This window comes from Pangasianodon hypophthalmus, chromosome 19, assembly GCF_027358585.1.
Source record: "Pangasianodon hypophthalmus isolate fPanHyp1 chromosome 19, fPanHyp1.pri, whole genome shotgun sequence".
Classification (NCBI taxonomy): domain Eukaryota; kingdom Metazoa; phylum Chordata; class Actinopteri; order Siluriformes; family Pangasiidae; genus Pangasianodon; species Pangasianodon hypophthalmus.
This window is the reverse complement of record NC_069728.1, coordinates 1,286,825-1,306,348: the sequence shown is the minus strand read 5'-3', so window position 1 is coordinate 1,306,348 and position 19,524 is coordinate 1,286,825. Positions and strand designations below refer to the sequence as shown.

The 19,524-nt window shown below is 42.4% G+C and overlaps 15 non-coding genes across 15 annotated transcripts; all 15 read left to right on the top strand.

The window, feature by feature from the left end:
- The first annotated feature begins 980 nt into the window (after positions 1-980).
- LOC128321820 (U2 spliceosomal RNA) lies at positions 981-1,166 on the top strand. The gene has a single exon (XR_008305340.1). It is a non-coding gene; the product is annotated as a U2 spliceosomal RNA (small nuclear RNA).
- A 965-nt stretch (positions 1,167-2,131) lies between these two features.
- On the top strand, positions 2,132-2,317 carry LOC128321889 (U2 spliceosomal RNA). The gene has a single exon (XR_008305408.1). It is a non-coding gene; the product is annotated as a U2 spliceosomal RNA (small nuclear RNA).
- A 1,282-nt stretch (positions 2,318-3,599) lies between these two features.
- On the top strand, positions 3,600-3,785 carry LOC128321819 (U2 spliceosomal RNA). Its single transcript, XR_008305339.1, has one exon. It is a non-coding gene; the product is annotated as a U2 spliceosomal RNA (small nuclear RNA).
- Positions 3,786-4,750: 965 nt separating this feature from the next.
- On the top strand, positions 4,751-4,936 carry LOC128321888 (U2 spliceosomal RNA). The gene has a single exon (XR_008305407.1). It is a non-coding gene; the product is annotated as a U2 spliceosomal RNA (small nuclear RNA).
- Positions 4,937-6,218: 1,282 nt separating this feature from the next.
- On the top strand, positions 6,219-6,404 carry LOC128321818 (U2 spliceosomal RNA). Its single transcript, XR_008305338.1, has one exon. It is a non-coding gene; the product is annotated as a U2 spliceosomal RNA (small nuclear RNA).
- Positions 6,405-7,369: 965 nt separating this feature from the next.
- On the top strand, positions 7,370-7,555 carry LOC128321886 (U2 spliceosomal RNA). The gene has a single exon (XR_008305405.1). It is a non-coding gene; the product is annotated as a U2 spliceosomal RNA (small nuclear RNA).
- A 1,276-nt stretch (positions 7,556-8,831) lies between these two features.
- LOC128321817 (U2 spliceosomal RNA) lies at positions 8,832-9,017 on the top strand. Its single transcript, XR_008305337.1, has one exon. It is a non-coding gene; the product is annotated as a U2 spliceosomal RNA (small nuclear RNA).
- A 965-nt stretch (positions 9,018-9,982) lies between these two features.
- On the top strand, positions 9,983-10,168 carry LOC128321885 (U2 spliceosomal RNA). The gene has a single exon (XR_008305404.1). It is a non-coding gene; the product is annotated as a U2 spliceosomal RNA (small nuclear RNA).
- A 1,295-nt stretch (positions 10,169-11,463) lies between these two features.
- On the top strand, positions 11,464-11,649 carry LOC128321884 (U2 spliceosomal RNA). The gene has a single exon (XR_008305403.1). It is a non-coding gene; the product is annotated as a U2 spliceosomal RNA (small nuclear RNA).
- Positions 11,650-12,618: 969 nt separating this feature from the next.
- LOC128321883 (U2 spliceosomal RNA) lies at positions 12,619-12,804 on the top strand. The gene has a single exon (XR_008305402.1). It is a non-coding gene; the product is annotated as a U2 spliceosomal RNA (small nuclear RNA).
- Positions 12,805-14,092: 1,288 nt separating this feature from the next.
- On the top strand, positions 14,093-14,278 carry LOC128321816 (U2 spliceosomal RNA). Its single transcript, XR_008305336.1, has one exon. It is a non-coding gene; the product is annotated as a U2 spliceosomal RNA (small nuclear RNA).
- A 964-nt stretch (positions 14,279-15,242) lies between these two features.
- LOC128321882 (U2 spliceosomal RNA) lies at positions 15,243-15,428 on the top strand. Its single transcript, XR_008305401.1, has one exon. It is a non-coding gene; the product is annotated as a U2 spliceosomal RNA (small nuclear RNA).
- A 1,288-nt stretch (positions 15,429-16,716) lies between these two features.
- LOC128321815 (U2 spliceosomal RNA) lies at positions 16,717-16,902 on the top strand. The gene has a single exon (XR_008305335.1). It is a non-coding gene; the product is annotated as a U2 spliceosomal RNA (small nuclear RNA).
- A 965-nt stretch (positions 16,903-17,867) lies between these two features.
- On the top strand, positions 17,868-18,053 carry LOC128321881 (U2 spliceosomal RNA). Its single transcript, XR_008305400.1, has one exon. It is a non-coding gene; the product is annotated as a U2 spliceosomal RNA (small nuclear RNA).
- A 920-nt stretch (positions 18,054-18,973) lies between these two features.
- Positions 18,974-19,159, top strand: LOC128321814 (U2 spliceosomal RNA). Its single transcript, XR_008305334.1, has one exon. It is a non-coding gene; the product is annotated as a U2 spliceosomal RNA (small nuclear RNA).
- The last annotated feature ends 365 nt before the right edge of the window (positions 19,160-19,524 follow it).

Genomic DNA, 19,524 nt, shown 5'->3' with positions numbered 1-19,524 from the left:
GTAAATGTTTCAGCTGTGCTTAGTGAGAAAGGAGGGAGAATAACAGGTTTTAATACAAACTATAGCCCATTGCATAAACACTAACTAACTGAGTGACTGACTGACTGGCTGACTGACTAAGTGAGTGGATGGGTGTATGATGGCTATCTCTATAAGTGATTGGGAACTAGTAATCTGGCTCAGTGTAAGGTGACTTGAGCAACCCCACCCCCAGCCCCACCCCCACCCCCACCCCCACCCCCACCCTGATATCTTTTATAGGTCCCACAGAAGAAAAAAGAGCACAGTGCCATATGGTACTTAAAAAAAGGGAACAGATGTAATTTGTAAATGTTGCAGCTGTGCTTAGTGAGAAAGGAGGAAGAATAACAGGTTTTAATACAAACTATAGCCCATTGCATAAACACTAACTAACTGAGTGACTGAGTGACTGGCTGACTGACTAAGTGAGTGGATGGGTGGATGATGGCTATCTCTATAAGTGATTGGGAACTAGTAATCTGGCTCAGTGTAAGGTGACTTGAGCAACCCCACCCCCACCCTGATATCTTTTATAGGTCCCACAGAAGAAAAAGAACAGAGTGCCATATGATACTTTAAAAAAAAAAAAAAAAAAGAAGAGATATAATTTGTAAATGTTCCAGCTGTGCTTAGTGAGAAAGGTGGGAGAATAACAGGTTTTAATACAATCTAGAGCCCATTGCTAAATCTAATCAAATCCTACACCTATAGCTACTGCTCTGCCTGTTTCCAATAGCTATCAAGGTGACAAAAGAGATTGCCCAGTATCTGTTGGGGGTGGAGTCTGCCTACCACTCTGGAGTCACCGCTTTACCGTGGAGTGTTCTTCAGGCCAGAGGAAAATGCTGGTTGGGAAGACTATGATCCTGCCCCACACTGCTTGTCAGTAGGTGGCAGTAATGTAGCTAAAAGTTGTATGGCATCTGCCATTAAACACCAAGAAGAAGAAAATGCTGGTTGTTGCTTCTCAGCCTTTTGGCTACGATCAGTTGTCCTATCTGTTCTTGTGTTTATTGTATGTCTGATACATTCTCTACTCGAGGACTCTATATTAAATGGCTTTTTAGAGCTGAGAGAGGGGCTTACTCCATCCACTCCACACATCAACCTGGTATTACAGTACCTCCACGAATGGTGCACCTTCTCAAAATGTTGAAAGAAAGAAGTTGTTTTATTTTCTCTTCTTTCACAAAGACCACAACCATAAGAGTGGCTAGAAAGAAGTAAGGGAAGCAACTCCAACCCCACAGACAGCTTTAGGATGGCTTAAACACTGAGTGAGTGAGAGAGTGATGGCTATCTCTATAAGTGATTGGGAACTAGTAATCTGGCTCAGTGTAAGGTGACTTGAGCAACCCCATCCCCACCCTGATATCTTTTATAGCTCCCACAGAAGAAAAAAGAGCACAGTGCCATACGGTACTTAAAAAAAGGGAACAGATGTAATTTGTAAATGTTGCAGCTGTGCTTAGTGAGAAAGGAGGGAGAATAACAGGTTTTAATACAAACTATAGCCCATTGCATAAACACTAACTAACTGAGTGACTGACTGACTGGCTGACTGACTAAGTGAGTGGATGGGTGGATGATGGCTATCTCTATAAGTGATTGGGAACTAGTAATCTGGCTCAGTGTAAGGTGACTTGAGCAACCCCACCCCCAGCCCCACCCTGATATCTTTTATAGATCCCACAGAAGAAAAAGAACAGAGTGCCATATGATACTTTAAAAAAAAAAAAAAAAAAAGAAGAGATATAATTTGTAAATGTTCCAGCTGTGCTTAGTGAGAAAGGTGGGAGAATAACAGGTTTTAATACAATCTAGAGCCCATTGCTAAATCTAATCAAATCCTACACCTATAGCGACTGCTCTGCCTGTTTCCAATAGCTATCAAGGTGACAAAAGACATTGCCCAGTATCTGTTGGGGGTGGAGTCTGCCTACCACTCTGGAGTCACCGCTTTACTGTGGGGTGTTCTTCAGGCCAGAGGAAAATGCTGGTTGGGTAGACTATGATCCTGCCCCACACTGCTTGTCAGTAGGTGGCAGTAATGTAGCTAAAAGTTGTATGGCATCTGCCATTAAACACCAAGAAGAAGAAAATGCTGGTTGTTGCTTCTCGGCCTTTTGGCTACGATCAGTTGTCCTATCTGTTCTTGTGTTTATTGAATGTCTGATACATTCTCTCCTCGAGGACTCTATATTAAATGGATTTTTAGAGCTGAGAGAGGGGCTGGCTCCATCCACTCCACACATCAACCTGGTATTACAGTACCTCCACGGATGGTGCACCTTCTCAAAATGTTGAAAGAAAGAAGTTGTTTTATTTTCTCTTCTTTCACAAAGACCACAACCATAAGAGTGGCTAGAAAGAAGTAAGGGAAGCAACTCCAACCCCACAGACAGCTTTAGGATGGCTTAAACACTGAGTGAGTGAGTGAGTGAGTGATGGCTATCTCTATAAGTGATTGGGAACTAGTAATCTGGCTCAGTGTAAGGTGACTTGAGCAACCCCATCCCCACCCTGATATCTTTTATAGATCCCACAGAAGAAAAAAGAGCACAGTGCCATATGGTACTTAAAAAAAGGGAACAGATGTAATTTGTAAATGTTTCAGCTGTGCTTAGTGAGAAAGGAGGGAGAATAACAGGTTTTAATACAAACTATAGCCCATTGCATAAACACTAACTAACTGAGTGACTGACTGACTGGCTGACTGACTAAGTGAGTGGATGGGTGTATGATGGCTATCTCTATAAGTGATTGGGAACTAGTAATCTGGCTCAGTGTAAGGTGACTTGAGCAACCCCACCCCCAGCCCCACCCCCACCCCCACCCCCACCCTGATATCTTTTATAGGTCCCACAGAAGAAAAAAGAGCACAGTGCCATATGGTACTTAAAAAAAGGGAACAGATGTAATTTGTAAATGTTGCAGCTGTGCTTAGTGAGAAAGGAGGAAGAATAACAGGTTTTAATACAAACTATAGCCCATTGCATAAACACTAACTAACTGAGTGACTGAGTGACTGGCTGACTGACTAAGTGAGTGGATGGGTGGATGATGGCTATCTCTATAAGTGATTGGGAACTAGTAATCTGGCTCAGTGTAAGGTGACTTGAGCAACCCCACCCCCACCCTGATATCTTTTATAGGTCCCACAGAAGAAAAAGAACAGAGTGCCATATGATACTTTAAAAAAAAAAAAAAAAAAGAAGAGATATAATTTGTAAATGTTCCAGCTGTGCTTAGTGAGAAAGGTGGGAGAATAACAGGTTTTAATACAATCTAGAGCCCATTGCTAAATCTAATCAAATCCTACACCTATAGCTACTGCTCTGCCTGTTTCCAATAGCTATCAAGGTGACAAAAGAGATTGCCCAGTATCTGTTGGGGGTGGAGTCTGCCTACCACTCTGGAGTCACCGCTTTACCGTGGAGTGTTCTTCAGGCCAGAGGGAAATGCTGGTTGGGAAGACTATGATCCTGCCCCACACTGCTTGTCAGTAGGTGGCAGTAATGTAGCTAAAAGTTGTATGGCATCTGCCATTAAACACCAAGAAGAAGAAAATGCTGGTTGTTGCTTCTCAGCCTTTTGGCTACGATCAGTTGTCCTATCTGTTCTTGTGTTTATTGTATGTCTGATACATTCTCTACTCGAGGACTCTATATTAAATGGCTTTTTAGAGCTGAGAGAGGGGCTTACTCCATCCACTCCACACATCAACCTGGTATTACAGTACCTCCACGAATGGTGCACCTTCTCAAAATGTTGAAAGAAAGAAGTTGTTTTATTTTCTCTTCTTTCACAAAGACCACAACCATAAGAGTGGCTAGAAAGAAGTAAGGGAAGCAACTCCAACCCCACAGACAGCTTTAGGATGGCTTAAACACTGAGTGAGTGAGAGAGTGATGGCTATCTCTATAAGTGATTGGGAACTAGTAATCTGGCTCAGTGTAAGGTGACTTGAGCAACCCCATCCCCACCCTGATATCTTTTATAGCTCCCACAGAAGAAAAAAGAGCACAGTGCCATATGGTACTTAAAAAAAGGGAACAGATGTAATTTGTAAATGTTGCAGCTGTGCTTAGTGAGAAAGGAGGGAGAATAACAGGTTTTAATACAAACTATAGCCCATTGCATAAACACTAACTAACTGAGTGACTGACTGACTGGCTGACTGACTAAGTGAGTGGATGGGTGGATGATGGCTATCTCTATAAGTGATTGGGAACTAGTAATCTGGCTCAGTGTAAGGTGACTTGAGCAACCCCACCCCCAGCCCCACCCTGATATCTTTTATAGATCCCACAGAAGAAAAAGAACAGAGTGCCATATGATACTTTAAAAAAAAAAAAAAAAAAAGAAGAGATATAATTTGTAAATGTTCCAGCTGTGCTTAGTGAGAAAGGTGGGAGAATAACAGGTTTTAATACAATCTAGAGCCCATTGCTAAATCTAATCAAATCCTACACCTATAGCGACTGCTCTGCCTGTTTCCAATAGCTATCAAGGTGACAAAAGACATTGCCCAGTATCTGTTGGGGGTGGAGTCTGCCTACCACTCTGGAGTCACCGCTTTACTGTGGGGTGTTCTTCAGGCCAGAGGAAAATGCTGGTTGGGTAGACTATGATCCTGCCCCACACTGCTTGTCAGTAGGTGGCAGTAATGTAGCTAAAAGTTGTATGGCATCTGCCATTAAACACCAAGAAGAAGAAAATGCTGGTTGTTGCTTCTCGGCCTTTTGGCTACGATCAGTTGTCCTATCTGTTCTTGTGTTTATTGAATGTCTGATACATTCTCTCCTCGAGGACTCTATATTAAATGGATTTTTAGAGCTGAGAGAGGGGCTGGCTCCATCCACTCCACACATCAACCTGGTATTACAGTACCTCCACGGATGGTGCACCTTCTCAAAATGTTGAAAGAAAGAAGTTGTTTTATTTTCTCTTCTTTCACAAAGACCACAACCATAAGAGTGGCTAGAAAGAAGTAAGGGAAGCAACTCCAACCCCACAGACAGCTTTAGGATGGCTTAAACACTGAGTGAGTGAGTGAGTGAGTGATGGCTATCTCTATAAGTGATTGGGAACTAGTAATCTGGCTCAGTGTAAGGTGACTTGAGCAACCCCATCCCCACCCTGATATCTTTTATAGATCCCACAGAAGAAAAAAGAGCACAGTGCCATATGGTACTTAAAAAAAGGGAACAGATGTAATTTGTAAATGTTTCAGCTGTGCTTAGTGAGAAAGGAGGGAGAATAACAGGTTTTAATACAAACTATAGCCCATTGCATAAACACTAACTAACTGAGTGACTGACTGACTGGCTGACTGACTAAGTGAGTGGATGGGTGTATGATGGCTATCTCTATAAGTGATTGGGAACTAGTAATCTGGCTCAGTGTAAGGTGACTTGAGCAACCCCACCCCCAGCCCCACCCCCACCCCCACCCCCACCCTGATATCTTTTATAGGTCCCACAGAAGAAAAAAGAGCACAGTGCCATATGGTACTTAAAAAAAGGGAACAGATGTAATTTGTAAATGTTGCAGCTGTGCTTAGTGAGAAAGGAGGAAGAATAACAGGTTTTAATACAAACTATAGCCCATTGCATAAACACTAACTAACTGAGTGACTGAGTGACTGGCTGACTGACTAAGTGAGTGGATGGGTGGATGATGGCTATCTCTATAAGTGATTGGGAACTAGTAATCTGGCTCAGTGTAAGGTGACTTGAGCAACCCCACCCCCACCCTGATATCTTTTATAGGTCCCACAGAAGAAAAAGAACAGAGTGCCATATGATACTTTAAAAAAAAAAAAAAAAAAGAAGAGATATAATTTGTAAATGTTCCAGCTGTGCTTAGTGAGAAAGGTGGGAGAATAACAGGTTTTAATACAATCTAGAGCCCATTGCTAAATCTAATCAAATCCTACACCTATAGCTACTGCTCTGCCTGTTTCCAATAGCTATCAAGGTGACAAAAGAGATTGCCCAGTATCTGTTGGGGGTGGAGTCTGCCTACCACTCTGGAGTCACCGCTTTACCGTGGAGTGTTCTTCAGGCCAGAGGAAAATGCTGGTTGGGAAGACTATGATCCTGCCCCACACTGCTTGTCAGTAGGTGGCAGTAATGTAGCTAAAAGTTGTATGGCATCTGCCATTAAACACCAAGAAGAAGAAAATGCTGGTTGTTGCTTCTCAGCCTTTTGGCTACGATCAGTTGTCCTATCTGTTCTTGTGTTTATTGTATGTCTGATACATTCTCTACTCGAGGACTCTATATTAAATGGCTTTTTAGAGCTGAGAGAGGGGCTTACTCCATCCACTCCACACATCAACCTGGTATTACAGTACCTCCACGAATGGTGCACCTTCTCAAAATGTTGAAAGAAAGAAGTTGTTTTATTTTCTCTTCTTTCACAAAGACCACAACCATAAGAGTGGCTAGAAAGAAGTAAGGGAAGCAACTCCAACCCCACAGACAGCTTTAGGATGGCTTAAACACTGAGTGAGTGAGAGAGTGATGGCTATCTCTATAAGTGATTGGGAACTAGTAATCTGGCTCAGTGTAAGGTGACTTGAGCAACCCCATCCCCACCCTGATATCTTTTATAGCTCCCACAGAAGAAAAAAGAGCACAGTGCCATATGGTACTTAAAAAAAGGGAACAGATGTAATTTGTAAATGTTGCAGCTGTGCTTAGTGAGAAAGGAGGGAGAATAACAGGTTTTAATACAAACTATAGCCCATTGCATAAACACTAACTAACTGAGTGACTGACTGACTGGCTGACTGACTAAGTGAGTGGATGGGTGGATGATGGCTATCTCTATAAGTGATTGGGAACTAGTAATCTGGCTCAGTGTAAGGTGACTTGAGCAACCCCACCCCCAGCCCCACCCTGATATCTTTTATAGATCCCACAGAAGAAAAAGAACAGAGTGCCATATGATACTTTAAAAAAAAAAAAAAAAAAAGAAGAGATATAATTTGTAAATGTTCCAGCTGTGCTTAGTGAGAAAGGTGGGAGAATAACAGGTTTTAATACAATCTAGAGCCCATTGCTAAATCTAATCAAATCCTACACCTATAGCGACTGCTCTGCCTGTTTCCAATAGCTATCAAGGTGACAAAAGACATTGCCCAGTATCTGTTGGGGGTGGAGTCTGCCTACCACTCTGGAGTCACCGCTTTACTGTGGGGTGTTCTTCAGGCCAGAGGAAAATGCTGGTTGGGTAGACTATGATCCTGCCCCACACTGCTTGTCAGTAGGTGGCAGTAATGTAGCTAAAAGTTGTATGGCATCTGCCATTAAACACCAAGAAGAAGAAAATGCTGGTTGTTGCTTCTCGGCCTTTTGGCTACGATCAGTTGTCCTATCTGTTCTTGTGTTTATTGAATGTCTGATACATTCTCTCCTCGAGGACTCTATATTAAATGGATTTTTAGAGCTGAGAGAGGGGCTGGCTCCATCCACTCCACACATCAACCTGGTATTACAGTACCTCCACGGATGGTGCACCTTCTCAAAATGTTGAAAGAAAGAAGTTGTTTTATTTTCTCTTCTTTCACAAAGACCACAACCATAAGAGTGGCTAGAAAGAAGTAAGGGAAGCAACTCCAACCCCACAGACAGCTTTAGGTTGGCTTAAACACTGAGTGAGTGAGTGAGTGAGTGATGGCTATCTCTATAAGTGATTGGGAACTAGTAATCTGGCTCAGTGTAAGGTGACTTGAGCAACCCCATCCCCACCCTGATATCTTTTATAGATCCCACAGAAGAAAAAAGAGCACAGTGCCATATGGTACTTAAAAAAAGGGAACAGATGTAATTTGTAAATGTTTCAGCTGTGCTTAGTGAGAAAGGAGGGAGAATAACAGGTTTTAATACAAACTATAGCCCATTGCATAAACACTAACTAACTGAGTGACTGACTGACTGGCTGACTGACTAAGTGAGTGGATGGGTGTATGATGGCTATCTCTATAAGTGATTGGGAACTAGTAATCTGGCTCAGTGTAAGGTGACTTGAGCAACCCCACCCCCAGCCCCACCCCCACCCCCACCCTGATATCTTTTATAGGTCCCACAGAAGAAAAAAGAGCACAGTGCCATATGGTACTTAAAAAAAGGGAACAGATGTAATTTGTAAATGTTGCAGCTGTGCTTAGTGAGAAAGGAGGAAGAATAACAGGTTTTAATACAAACTATAGCCCATTGCATAAACACTAACTAACTGAGTGACTGAGTGACTGGCTGACTGACTAAGTGAGTGGATGGGTGGATGATGGCTATCTCTATAAGTGATTGGGAACTAGTAATCTGGCTCAGTGTAAGGTGACTTGAGCAACCCCACCCCCACCCTGATATCTTTTATAGGTCCCACAGAAGAAAAAGAACAGAGTGCCATATGATACTTTAAAAAAAAAAAAAAAAAAGAAGAGATATAATTTGTAAATGTTCCAGCTGTGCTTAGTGAGAAAGGTGGGAGAATAACAGGTTTTAATACAATCTAGAGCCCATTGCTAAATCTAATCAAATCCTACACCTATAGCTACTGCTCTGCCTGTTTCCAATAGCTATCAAGGTGACAAAAGAGATTGCCCAGTATCTGTTGGGGGTGGAGTCTGCCTACCACTCTGGAGTCACCGCTTTACCGTGGAGTGTTCTTCAGGCCAGAGGAAAATGCTGGTTGGGAAGACTATGATCCTGCCCCACACTGCTTGTCAGTAGGTGGCAGTAATGTAGCTAAAAGTTGTATGGCATCTGCCATTAAACACCAAGAAGAAGAAAATGCTGGTTGTTGCTTCTCAGCCTTTTGGCTACGATCAGTTGTCCTATCTGTTCTTGTGTTTATTGTATGTCTGATACATTCTCTACTCGAGGACTCTATATTAAATGGCTTTTTAGAGCTGAGAGAGGGGCTTACTCCATCCACTCCACACATCAACCTGGTATTACAGTACCTCCACGAATGGTGCACCTTCTCAAAATGTTGAAAGAAAGAAGTTGTTTTATTTTCTCTTCTTTCACAAAGACCACAACCATAAGAGTGGCTAGAAAGAAGTAAGGGAAGCAACTCCAACCCCACAGACAGCTTTAGGATGGCTTAAACACTGAGTGAGTGAGAGAGTGATGGCTATCTCTATAAGTGATTGGGAACTAGTAATCTGGCTCAGTGTAAGGTGACTTGAGCAACCCCATCCCCACCCTGATATCTTTTATAGCTCCCACAGAAGAAAAAAGAGCACAGTGCCATATGGTACTTAAAAAAAGGGAACAGATGTAATTTGTAAATGTTGCAGCTGTGCTTAGTGAGAAAGGAGGGAGAATAACAGGTTTTAATACAAACTATAGCCCATTGCATAAACACTAACTAACTGAGTGACTGACTGACTGGCTGACTGACTAAGTGAGTGGATGGGTGGATGATGGCTATCTCTATAAGTGATTGGGAACTAGTAATCTGGCTCAGTGTAAGGTGACTTGAGCAACCCCACCCCCAGCCCCACCCTGATATCTTTTATAGATCCCACAGAAGAAAAAGAACAGAGTGCCATATGATACTTTAAAAAAAAAAAAAAAAAAAGAAGAGATATAATTTGTAAATGTTCCAGCTGTGCTTAGTGAGAAAGGTGGGAGAATAACAGGTTTTAATACAATCTAGAGCCCATTGCTAAATCTAATCAAATCCTACACCTATAGCGACTGCTCTGCCTGTTTCCAATAGCTATCAAGGTGACAAAAGACATTGCCCAGTATCTGTTGGGGGTGGAGTCTGCCTACCACTCTGGAGTCACCGCTTTACTGTGGGGTGTTCTTCAGGCCAGAGGAAAATGCTGGTTGGGTAGACTATGATCCTGCCCCACACTGCTTGTCAGTAGGTGGCAGTAATGTAGCTAAAAGTTGTATGGCATCTGCCATTAAACACCAAGAAGAAGAAAATGCTGGTTGTTGCTTCTCGGCCTTTTGGCTACGATCAGTTGTCCTATCTGTTCTTGTGTTTATTGAATGTCTGATACATTCTCTCCTCGAGGACTCTATATTAAATGGATTTTTAGAGCTGAGAGAGGGGCTGGCTCCATCCACTCCACACATCAACCTGGTATTACAGTACCTCCACGGATGGTGCACCTTCTCAAAATGTTGAAAGAAAGAAGTTGTTTTATTTTCTCTTCTTTCACAAAGACCACAACCATAAGAGTGGCTAGAAAGAAGTAAGGGAAGCAACTCCAACCCCACAGACAGCTTTAGGATGGCTTAAACACTGAGTGAGTGAGTGAGTGAGTGATGGCTATCTCTATAAGTGATTGGGAACTAGTAATCTGGCTCAGTGTAAGGTGACTTGAGCAACCCCATCCCCACCCTGATATCTTTTATAGATCCCACAGAAGAAAAAAGAGCACAGTGCCATATGGTACTTAAAAAAAGGGAACAGATGTAATTTGTAAATGTTTCAGCTGTGCTTAGTGAGAAAGGAGGGAGAATAACAGGTTTTAATACAAACTATAGCCCATTGCATAAACACTAACTAACTGAGTGACTGACTGACTGGCTGACTGACTAAGTGAGTGGATGGGTGTATGATGGCTATCTCTATAAGTGATTGGGAACTAGTAATCTGGCTCAGTGTAAGGTGACTTGAGCAACCCCACCCCCAGCCCCACCCCCACCCCCACCCCCACCCCCACCCTGATATCTTTTATAGGTCCCACAGAAGAAAAAAGAGCACAGTGCCATATGGTACTTAAAAAAAGGGAACAGATGTAATTTGTAAATGTTGCAGCTGTGCTTAGTGAGAAAGGAGGGAGAATAACAGGTTTTAATACAAACTATAGCCCATTGCATAAACACTAACTAACTGAGTGACTGACTGACTGGCTGACTGACTAAGTGAGTGGATGGGTGGATGATGGCTATCTCTATAAGTGATTGGGAACTAGTAATCTGGCTCAGTGTAAGGTGACTTGAGCAACCCCACCCCCAGCCCCACCCTGATATCTTTTATAGATCCCACAGAAGAAAAAGAACAGAGTGCCATATGATACTTTAAAAAAAAAAAAAAAAAAAGAAGAGATATAATTTGTAAATGTTCCAGCTGTGCTTAGTGAGAAAGGTGGGAGAATAACAGGTTTTAATACAATCTAGAGCCCATTGCTAAATCTAATCAAATCCTACACCTATAGCGACTGCTCTGCCTGTTTCCAATAGCTATCAAGGTGACAAAAGACATTGCCCAGTATCTGTTGGGGGTGGAGTCTGCCTACCACTCTGGAGTCACCGCTTTACTGTGGGGTGTTCTTCAGGCCAGAGGAAAATGCTGGTTGGGTAGACTATGATCCTGCCCCACACTGCTTGTCAGTAGGTGGCAGTAATGTAGCTAAAAGTTGTATGGCATCTGCCATTAAACACCAAGAAGAAGAAAATGCTGGTTGTTGCTTCTCGGCCTTTTGGCTACGATCAGTTGTCCTATCTGTTCTTGTGTTTATTGAATGTCTGATACATTCTCTCCTCGAGGACTCTATATTAAATGGATTTTTAGAGCTGAGAGAGGGGCTGGCTCCATCCACTCCACACATCAACCTGGTATTACAGTACCTCCACGGATGGTGCACCTTCTCAAAATGTTGAAAGAAAGAAGTTGTTTTATTTTCTCTTCTTTCACAAAGACCACAACCATAAGAGTGGCTAGAAAGAAGTAAGGGAAGCAACTCCAACCCCACAGACAGCTTTAGGATGGCTTAAACACTGAGTGAGTGAGTGAGTGAGTGATGGCTATCTCTATAAGTGATTGGGAACTAGTAATCTGGCTCAGTGTAAGGTGACTTGAGCAACCCCATCCCCACCCTGATATCTTTTATAGATCCCACAGAAGAAAAAAGAGCACAGTGCCATATGGTACTTAAAAAAAGGGAACAGATGTAATTTGTAAATGTTTCAGCTGTGCTTAGTGAGAAAGGAGGGAGAATAACAGGTTTTAATACAAACTATAGCCCATTGCATAAACACTAACTAACTGAGTGACTGACTGACTGGCTGACTGACTAAGTGAGTGGATGGGTGTATGATGGCTATCTCTATAAGTGATTGGGAACTAGTAATCTGGCTCAGTGTAAGGTGACTTGAGCAACCCCACCCCCAGCCCCACCCTGATATCTTTTATAGATCCCACAGAAGAAAAAGAACAGAGTGCCATATGATACTTTAAAAAAAAAAAAAAAAAAAGAAGAGATATAATTTGTAAATGTTCCAGCTGTGCTTAGTGAGAAAGGTGGGAGAATAACAGGTTTTAATACAATCTAGAGCCCATTGCTAAATCTAATCAAATCCTACACCTATAGCGACTGCTCTGCCTGTTTCCAATAGCTATCAAGGTGACAAAAGACATTGCCCAGTATCTGTTGGGGGTGGAGTCTGCCTACCACTCTGGAGTCACCGCTTTACTGTGGGGTGTTCTTCAGGCCAGAGGAAAATGCTGGTTGGGTAGACTATGATCCTGCCCCACACTGCTTGTCAGTAGGTGGCAGTAATGTAGCTAAAAGTTGTATGGCATCTGCCATTAAACACCAAGAAGAAGAAAATGCTGGTTGTTGCTTCTCGGCCTTTTGGCTACGATCAGTTGTCCTATCTGTTCTTGTGTTTATTGAATGTCTGATACATTCTCTCCTCGAGGACTCTATATTAAATGGATTTTTAGAGCTGAGAGAGGGGCTGGCTCCATCCACTCCACACATCAACCTGGTATTACAGTACCTCCACGGATGGTGCACCTTCTCAAAATGTTGAAAGAAAGAAGTTGTTTTATTTTCTCTTCTTTCACAAAGACCACAACCATAAGAGTGGCTAGAAAGAAGTAAGGGAAGCAACTCCAACCCCACAGACAGCTTTAGGATGGCTTAAACACTGAGTGAGTGAGTGAGTGAGTGATGGCTATCTCTATAAGTGATTGGGAACTAGTAATCTGGCTCAGTGTAAGGTGACTTGAGCAACCCCATCCCCACCCTGATATCTTTTATAGATCCCACAGAAGAAAAAAGAGCACAGTGCCATATGGTACTTAAAAAAAGGGAACAGATGTAATTTGTAAATGTTTCAGCTGTGCTTAGTGAGAAAGGAGGGAGAATAACAGGTTTTAATACAAACTATAGCCCATTGCATAAACACTAACTAACTGAGTGACTGACTGACTGGCTGACTGACTAAGTGAGTGGATGGGTGTATGATGGCTATCTCTATAAGTGATTGGGAACTAGTAATCTGGCTCAGTGTAAGGTGACTTGAGCAACCCCACCCCCAGCCCCACCCCCACCCCCACCCCCACCCTGATATCTTTTATAGGTCCCACAGAAGAAAAAAGAGCACAGTGCCATATGGTACTTAAAAAAAGGGAACAGATGTAATTTGTAAATGTTGCAGCTGTGCTTAGTGAGAAAGGAGGAAGAATAACAGGTTTTAATACAAACTATAGCCCATTGCATAAACACTAACTAACTGAGTGACTGAGTGACTGGCTGACTGACTAAGTGAGTGGATGGGTGGATGATGGCTATCTCTATAAGTGATTGGGAACTAGTAATCTGGCTCAGTGTAAGGTGACTTGAGCAACCCCACCCCCACCCCCACCCTGATATCTTTTATAGGTCCCACAGAAGAAAAAGAACAGAGTGCCATATGATACTTTAAAAAAAAAAAAAAAAAAGAAGAGATATAATTTGTAAATGTTCCAGCTGTGCTTAGTGAGAAAGGTGGGAGAATAACAGGTTTTAATACAATCTAGAGCCCATTGCTAAATCTAATCAAATCCTACACCTATAGCTACTGCTCTGCCTGTTTCCAATAGCTATCAAGGTGACAAAAGAGATTGCCCAGTATCTGTTGGGGGTGGAGTCTGCCTACCACTCTGGAGTCACCGCTTTACCGTGGAGTGTTCTTCAGGCCAGAGGAAAATGCTGGTTGGGAAGACTATGATCCTGCCCCACACTGCTTGTCAGTAGGTGGCAGTAATGTAGCTAAAAGTTGTATGGCATCTGCCATTAAACACCAAGAAGAAGAAAATGCTGGTTGTTGCTTCTCAGCCTTTTGGCTACGATCAGTTGTCCTATCTGTTCTTGTGTTTATTGTATGTCTGATACATTCTCTACTCGAGGACTCTATATTAAATGGCTTTTTAGAGCTGAGAGAGGGGCTTACTCCATCCACTCCACACATCAACCTGGTATTACAGTACCTCCACGAATGGTGCACCTTCTCAAAATGTTGAAAGAAAGAAGTTGTTTTATTTTCTCTTCTTTCACAAAGACCACAACCATAAGAGTGGCTAGAAAGAAGTAAGGGAAGCAACTCCAACCCCACAGACAGCTTTAGGATGGCTTAAACACTGAGTGAGTGAGAGAGTGATGGCTATCTCTATAAGTGATTGGGAACTAGTAATCTGGCTCAGTGTAAGGTGACTTGAGCAACCCCATCCCCACCCTGATATCTTTTATAGCTCCCACAGAAGAAAAAAGAGCACAGTGCCATATGGTACTTAAAAAAAGGGAACAGATGTAATTTGTAAATGTTTCAGCTGTGCTTAGTGAGAAAGGAGGGAGAATAACAGGTTTTAATACAAACTATAGCCCATTGCATAAACACTAACTAACTGAGTGACTGACTGACTGGCTGACTGACTAAGTGAGTGGATGGGTGGATGATGGCTATCTCTATAAGTGATTGGGAACTAGTAATCTGGCTCAGTGTAAGGTGACTTGAGCAACCCCACCCCCAGCCCCACCCTGATATCTTTTATAGATCCCACAGAAGAAAAAGAACAGAGTGCCATATGATACTTTAAAAAAAAAAAAAAAAAAGAAGAGATATAATTTGTAAATGTTCCAGCTGTGCTTAGTGAGAAAGGTGGGAGAATAACAGGTTTTAATACAATCTAGAGCCCATTGCTAAATCTAATCAAATCCTACACCTATAGCGACTGCTCTGCCTGTTTCCAATAGCTATCAAGGTGACAAAAGACATTGCCCAGTATCTGTTGGGGGTGGAGTCTGCCTACCACTCTGGAGTCACCGCTTTACTGTGGGGTGTTCTTCAGGCCAGAGGAAAATGCTGGTTGGGTAGACTATGATCCTGCCCCACACTGCTTGTCAGTAGGTGGCAGTAATGTAGCTAAAAGTTGTATGGCATCTGCCATTAAACACCAAGAAGAAGAAAATGCTGGTTGTTGCTTCTCGGCCTTTTGGCTACGATCAGTTGTCCTATCTGTTCTTGTGTTTATTGAATGTCTGATACATTCTCTCCTCGAGGACTCTATATTAAATGGATTTTTAGAGCTGAGAGAGGGGCTGGCTCCATCCACTCCACACATCAACCTGGTATTACAGTACCTCCACGGATGGTGCACCTTCTCAAAATGTTGAAAGAAAGAAGTTGTTTTATTTTCTCTTCTTTCACAAAGACCACAACCATAAGAGTGGCTAGAAAGAAGTAAGGGAAGCAACTCCAACCCCACAGACAGCTTTAGGATGGCTTAAACACTGAGTGAGTGAGTGAGTGAGTGATGGCTATCTCTATAAGTGATTGGGAACTAGTAATCTGGCTCAGTGTAAGGTGACTTGAGCAACCCCATCCCCACCCTGATATCTTTTATAGATCCCACAGAAGAAAAAAGAGCACAGTGCCATATGGTACTTAAAAAAAGGGAACAGATGTAATTTGTAAATGTTTCAGCTGTGCTTAGTGAGAAAGGAGGGAGAATAACAGGTTTTAATACAAACTATAGCCCATTGCATAAACACTAACTAACTGAGTGACTGACTGACTGGCTGACTGACTAAGTGAGTGGATGGGTGTATGATGGCTATCTCTATAAGTGATTGGGAACTAGTAATCTGGCTCAGTGTAAGGTGACTTGAGCAACCCCACCCCCAGCCCCACCCCCACCCCCACCCCCACCCCCACCCTGATATCTTTTATAGGTCCCACAGAAGAAAAAAGAGCACAGTGCCATATGGTACTTAAAAAAAGGGAACAGATGTAATTTGTAAATGTTGCAGCTGTGCTTAGTGAGAAAGGAGGAAGAATAACAGGTTTTAATACAAACTATAGCCCATTGCATAAACACTAACTAACTGAGTGACTGAGTGACTGGCTGACTGACTAAGTGAGTGGATGGGTGGATGATGGCTATCTCTATAAGTGATTGGGAACTAGTAATCTGGCTCAGTGTAAGGTGACTTGAGCAACCCCACCCCCACCCTGATATCTTTTATAGGTCCCACAGAAGAAAAAGAACAGAGTGCCATATGATACTTTAAAAAAAAAAAAAAAAAAGAAGAGATATAATTTGTAAATGTTCCAGCTGTGCTTAGTGAGAAAGGTGGGAGAATAACAGGTTTTAATACAATCTAGAGCCCATTGCTAAATCTAATCAAATCCTACACCTATAGCTACTGCTCTGCCTGTTTCCAATAGCTATCAAGGTGACAAAAGAGATTGCCCAGTATCTGTTGGGGGTGGAGTCTGCCTACCACTCTGGAGTCACCGCTTTACCGTGGAGTGTTCTTCAGGCCAGAGGAAAATGCTGGTTGGGAAGACTATGATCCTGCCCCACACTGCTTGTCAGTAGGTGGCAGTAATGTAGCTAAAAGTTGTATGGCATCTGCCATTAAACACCAAGAAGAAGAAAATGCTGGTTGTTGCTTCTCAGCCTTTTGGCTACGATCAGTTGTCCTATCTGTTCTTGTGTTTATTGTATGTCTGATACATTCTCTACTCGAGGACTCTATATTAAATGGCTTTTTAGAGCTGAGAGAGGGGCTTACTCCATCCACTCCACACATCAACCTGGTATTACAGTACCTCCACGAATGGTGCACCTTCTCAAAATGTTGAAAGAAAGAAGTTGTTTTATTTTCTCTTCTTTCACAAAGACCACAACCATAAGAGTGGCTAGAAAGAAGTAAGGGAAGCAACTCCAACCCCACAGACAGCTTTAGGATGGCTTAAACACTGAGTGAGTGAGAGAGTGATGGCTATCTCTATAAGTGATTGGGAACTAGTAATCTGGCTCAGTGTAAGGTGACTTGAGCAACCCCATCCCCACCCTGATATCTTTTATAGCTCCCACAGAAGAAAAAAGAGCACAGTGCCATATGGTACTTAAAAAAAGGGAACAGATGTAATTTGTAAATGTTGCAGCTGTGCTTAGTGAGAAAGGAGGGAGAATAACAGGTTTTAATACAAACTATAGCCCATTGCATAAACACTAACTAACTGAGTGACTGACTGACTGGCTGACTGACTAAGTGAGTGGATGGGTGGATGATGGCTATCTCTATAAGTGATTGGGAACTAGTAATCTGGCTCAGTGTAAGGTGACTTGAGCAACCCCACCCCCAGCCCCACCCTGATATCTTTTATAGATCCCACAGAAGAAAAAGAACAGAGTGCCATATGATACTTTAAAAAAAAAAAAAAAAAAAGAAGAGATATAATTTGTAAATGTTCCAGCTGTGCTTAGTGAGAAAGGTGGGAGAATAACAGGTTTTAATACAATCTAGAGCCCATTGCTAAATCTAATCAAATCCTACACCTATAGCGACTGCTCTGCCTGTTTCCAATAGCTATCAAGGTGACAAAAGACATTGCCCAGTATCTGTTGGGGGTGGAGTCTGCCTACCACTCTGGAGTCACCGCTTTACTGTGGGGTGTTCTTCAGGCCAGAGGAAAATGCTGGTTGGGTAGACTATGATCCTGCCCCACATTGCTTGTCAGTAGGTGGCAGTAATGTAGCTAAAAGTTGTATGGCATCTGCCATTAAACACCAAGAAGAAGAAAATGCTGGTTGTTGCTTCTCGGCCTTTTGGCTACGATCAGTTGTCCTATCTGTTCTTGTGTTTATTGAATGTCTGATACATTCTCTCCTCGAGGACTCTATATTAAATGGATTTTTAGAGCTGAGAGAGGGGCTGGCTCCATCCACTCCACACATCAACCTGGTATTACAGTACCTCCACGGATGGTGCACCTTCTCAAAATGTTGAAAGAAAGAAGTTGTTTTATTTTCTCTTCTTTCACAAAGACCACAACCATAAGAGTGGCTAGAAAGAAGTAAGGGAAGCAACTCCAACCCCACAGACAGCTTTAGGATGGCTTAAACACTGAGTGAGTGAGTGAGTGAGTGATGGCTATCTCTATAAGTGATTGGGAACTAGTAATCTGGCTCAGTGTAAGGTGACTTGAGCAACCCCATCCCCACCCTGATATCTTTTATAGATCCCACAGAAGAAAAAAGAGCACAGTGCCATATGGTACTTAAAAAAAGGGAACAGATGTAATTTGTAAATGTTGCAGCTGTGCTTAGTGAGAAAGGAGGAAGAATAACAGGTTTTAATACAAACTATAGCCCATTGCATAAACACTAACTAACTGAGTGACTGGCTGACTGACTAAGTGAGTGGATGGGTGGATGATGGCTATCTCTATAAGTGACTTGAGCAACCCCACCCCCACCCTGATATCTTTTATAGGTCCCACAGAAGAAAAAGAACAGAGTGCCATATGATACTTTAAAAAAAAAAAAAAAAAAGAAGAGATATAATTTGTAAATGTTCCAGCTGTGCTTAGTGAGAAAGGTGGGAGAATAACAGGTTTTAATACAATCTAGAGCCCATTGCTAAATCTAATCAAATCCTACACCTATAGCTACTGCTCTGCCTGTTTCCAATAGCTATCAAGGTGACAAAAGAGATTGCCCAGTATCTGTTGGGGGTGGAGTCTGCCTACCACTCTGGAGTCACCGCTTTACCGTGGAGTGTTCTTCAGGCCAGAGGAAAATGCTGGTTGGGAAGACTATGATCCTGCCCCACACTGCTTGTCAGTAGGTGGCAGTAATGTAGCTAAAAGTTGTATGGCATCTGCCATTAAACACCAAGAAGAAGAAAATGCTGGTTGTTGCTTCTCAGCCTTTTGGCTACGATCAGTTGTCCTATCTGTTCTTGTGTTTATTGTATGTCTGATACATTCTCTACTCGAGGACTCTATATTAAATGGCTTTTTAGAGCTGAGAGAGGGGCTTACTCCATCCACTCCACACATCAACCTGGTATTACAGTACCTCCACGAATGGTGCACCTTCTCAAAATGTTGAAAGAAAGAAGTTGTTTTATTTTCTCTTCTTTCACAAAGACCACAACCATAAGAGTGGCTAGAAAGAAGTAAGGGAAGCAACTCCAACCCCACAGACAGCTTTAGGATGGCTTAAACACTGAGTGAGTGAGAGAGTGATGGCTATCTCTATAAGTGATTGGGAACTAGTAATCTGGCTCAGTGTAAGGTGACTTGAGCAACCCCATCCCCACCCTGATATCTTTTATAGCTCCCACAGAAGAAAAAAGAGCACAGTGCCATATGGTACTTAAAAAAAGGGAACAGATGTAATTTGTAAATGTTTCAGCTGTGCTTAGTGAGAAAGGAGGGAGAATAACAGGTTTTAATACAAACT